The following is a 4,173-nucleotide window of genomic DNA, read 5'->3' as shown; positions in this document are numbered from 1 at the left end:
AGGCCAGCTTCACTTATAATATATGTGTCATTCTATATGTGTTTCAGAATACAGTTTTACAGAAATGTATTTTCACTAAAGGAATCTGGAAAAATACAAAGTAATAATGAATTACAAATTTAATATCATTTTTGACAAATTTCACTTTTGAGTTTTTTCTGTTTAGGTCTATATAGTCATAGAAATAGAAACATAGCCAGGCGTGGTGGTGCATGCCCCAGCACTCCCATGGGCCAGGGGAGGAAGCCAGTAAGCAGCATTCCTCCATGACCTTTGCTTCACCTCTTGTCTCCAGTTTCCTGCTGTGAGTTCCTACTTTGGGCTCCCTTAGAAATGAACTGTGACCTGGGAGATGTAAGCTGAATAAAACCTTTTCTCCACAAGCAGGGATTTGGCAGAGGGTTTTTTTTTCAACAAAAGAAAAAAAAAAAAAAAAAAAAAAGAAAGAAAGAGAAACATACAGAACTTGACTTTGCTCAATTGGGATCACATTACCTGTGGTTTTGTTTTGCTTTTTAAATTTAACATTTTATGCTGTGCTTCTTCCTACATGACTGAGCATTTGCTGACTGTCCAGAAACTTCTTTCTCCTTATATATATGTAAGAAGTTGACTTAGACCATTTGATGCTGCGATGGCTCAACATCTGGCCCTAGGTAATGCATGAAGGAAAGAGGTTTATTTGGCTCATAATTCTGGTGGCTAGGATGTCTAAACAACATGGCGCTGGTATCTGGTGAAGGACTGCTGGCCTGCATCTCTACATGATGGATGGCATCACGTGTGAAAGATGAAGCAAGGGGCTGAAGTAGTTCTCACTCCTGAAGGAACTAATCCATTCCTGTTTCAATCTCTGATACCACTATTAATCCCTTCTGCCAAAGAAGTCAAGACCTATTTGGCTACTATTGGATTCTACCCCTCAAAGGTCCCACCATCACCATTACATTGGGGACCAAGCCTCCAACACATGAACCTTATGGGGAAAATATACTCCAAACCATAAAAAGAGTACTTTCAAGTAAACATTCAAAATAAACTTAAGGGTTAGCAAGATGGCTCAGTGGATAAAGGGGCTTGCCACCAAGTCTGAACAACCTGAGTTCAGTCCTCCAAACTCACACAGCAGGAGCTGGGAGCCAGTTCCCATAAGTTGTCCTCTGACCTCCATATGTACATGCCTGTGTGTATGTACACATACACACACACACACACACACACACACACACACAATTAATTAAACTTAAGCCTTTGGCATAGAAGCCAACTATCCATGTGACCTTAGCCTTCCTGTGTTGTGGACTGAGGGCTGCTCTTTGGAAACGTCTGAGAATGTGTGCTGTCATTCTCCCCGCAACCCCCACTCCTCTCTCCCTCTCTCTCCTGTCTCCTTGAACCTACTTCCCTGTGGAGAACCAGGAAACTCTGTTTGTTCACTGTCAAGGCAAAAGTGCTCTGTGCTTCAACACACTAGACATGATGCTTTTATTTTATTTTATTTTTTTATTTATTTATTTATTTATTTTTTTGTCTTTTTAAGACAGGGTCTCCTTGTAGCTCAGCTGTCCTGGAACTCACCATGTAGACCAGGCTGGCCTCGAACTCACAAAGATCCACCTGCCTCTGCCTCCCAAGTGCTGGGATTAAAGGTGTGGGCCACCACGCCTGGCCCGACATGATGCTTTTAAAATGCTAATTAAATCACATTTTAAGCTTTATAAAATGACAAATCAATGCCACTATTAGTAGAACATACAAAGAAAGCATTTTTTTTTTAATAAAATTGGAGGCATGGCTCTGTGTCAACAATTTTTAAAATGAAATTTGATATCTTCTAAGCTTTTTCATCTAGTTTTAGATTGTTTAAATGAATAGATCTTCAGGGGACTCCCAGGACTTCTGCCCAAAGCCCTACTGGCCACACCTGCCCCCTCTGTTAGTTTTACCCTTGAAACCCATGACAAAGAATCCTGTGACCAAGTCATAGGTAAGAGAACCACAGCTCCTGAGATCAGTCACAGGGACATTTCAGCAGTGGGAAAACAGAGAGAAGACCCCGAAGGGCCACTTGTACCCTTAGGAGCTACTTCCTTGACCACATCTCCTAGACAAAGTTGATAAAATCATCCTGGGATGTAAAACCAAAATCCTCCTCCTTCAGACATTGGCCTCTACCTGGTGGCTTTGTAGGTGTTTCAGGGTTACAGGGAAGGCACACCTCAGGTGACAACATGCATTCACCCTGTGAGTGTCATGCCAAGTTTCCAGGAAAAACACACCAGTTGGTTAAATTCAGGTGAAAACCAAGGAAATGCCAAGACAGGTGTCTGGCGGAAGGCATGAAGAGAGGTCCTTTCCAAGTTGAACATTGAAAGAGATCACAGAAAAGAGCATGAGATGGTGTTGTGGCCATTTGCCGTCTGCCCAGGAGGGAGATCTGGGATGTCCATGTGAGCTCACACACTGGTGCTCATGGGGTCCAGGTAACAGCAGGCTGACTGTGTCACCTCATCTGAGAAAACAGGGCAAACAGTACAACAATACTATCCAGTGGGGGGGTGGGGGGTTCTGGGAACAAGGAGAGTGGGTGGCCTGACTCAGGATGTGGCCATCACTTACCTCCAATGACACTGTTGTTATCCAGTAGGGGACACAGGTCTGGAGCTTCTGGATTCTTGCGGAAAGACAAAATCTGGATTTCCATTTTTGTTTATTTCTGTTTTTTTCTGGTGCTGAGGATTGAATCCAGGACCTCCCACATGCTAGACATGAGTTCTACCACTAAGTTATACCTTTAAATCCTCAGTTTTGAAATAATATTTTTATTTTATGTGTATGAGTGTTTTGCCTGCATGTAAGTATACCACATGCACACGGTACCCACAGAGGCCAAAATGGAGCATCAGATCTCCTGGAACTAGAGTTAGAGATGGTTGTTAGCCTCCATGTGGGTGCTAAGAACCAAATTTGATTCCTTCAGAAGAGGAATAAGTCCTCTTCACTGCTGAGCCATCTCTCCAGCCCAAATCCTCATTTTTTTAAAAAACACAGTACCAACTGAAAAACAAGCTCATGCAGCCATCAGTAGGGTGGTCGTCTGTACTTTTTGCTCAGGATGACTGCAGATTGCAGTGCTTCTGATTCAGACATCATTTTCCCCCATAGATTCCACAGTCACCTTCCCATCAGGCCCATGGCCTTTCTGACTACAGTGGTCCTGTGTATAAACTACTTGGTTCCAGTGAAACGCTCCAGTGCAAATGACCCTATCATTTTCTTCTGCAAAGAAAACAGCAGACTGTTTGTAGATCTCTGAAATGACTCCAGAGAAACTAAGCCCCATAATAGGCTGCATCGTTCCTGTGGTCAAGCACAGGGCCCAGCTGAGATGGAGCCACACAGCCCACCAGGCCTCCAGATGGGAAACACTTGCGAGGTACTGGACTGCATCTGCTTGCACAGGCACAGACCTCTGTGAGAATGAGTGTTCCCCTTAGGCAGGGAGGTCAAGAGCTGACACCCAGAAGCTGAAGATGAGTGCTGAGTTACACAGGTTAACAAGTTAGTCATCTAGACTGTCCCATGACATTCCAGTGTACAATGTCAAGAACCAAACTTCTAGCTGCCCAGAATGCAGTGGCTGGCACTGCGGTTTCCTGAAGGCAGTCTATGCCTCATTCCTACCTTATGGATTAAGGGTCTCGGATGGGACCTGGAACGCTGCCTTGGTAACATATACATATAACTTATTCTGATGCGAATAAACTATCTACATTCTGAAAGAGCTAGCATCAGATGTCGGGGAAGAACACATACCATAGAGGTAGAGGTGAACACATCACATACACACACTACGTATAGGACAGTCCTCTGAGCCAGGCAGATGCCATCTTCCTGAGTTCAGCTGTACCCACGTACAAAAGATCATCACAGCCAGGCATGTTGACTGTTGACCATCCCTCATAGAAGGAAGACAAGGGGAAAGATGTGGGACCCTAATCTGAGCACCTGGCTATCCCTTCCACCCCACAGTAGTCATGTGACCTGGAGAAAGGACTGGAGTATACAGGCTGAGGAAGAGTAAGGGAGAGGGGCTGCATTTATGCAGCTATGAGGAAGCCACATCCATCCCTTGCTTGATGGGTGAATGTGCTCTGTGAGTAAGCCCAATAA

Source organism: Nannospalax galili, unplaced genomic scaffold (genome assembly GCF_000622305.1).
Source record: "Nannospalax galili isolate Female #2095 unplaced genomic scaffold, S.galili_v1.0 scaffold996, whole genome shotgun sequence".
Classification (NCBI taxonomy): domain Eukaryota; kingdom Metazoa; phylum Chordata; class Mammalia; order Rodentia; family Spalacidae; genus Nannospalax; species Nannospalax galili.
Note: the sequence above shows the minus strand (reverse complement) of the source record.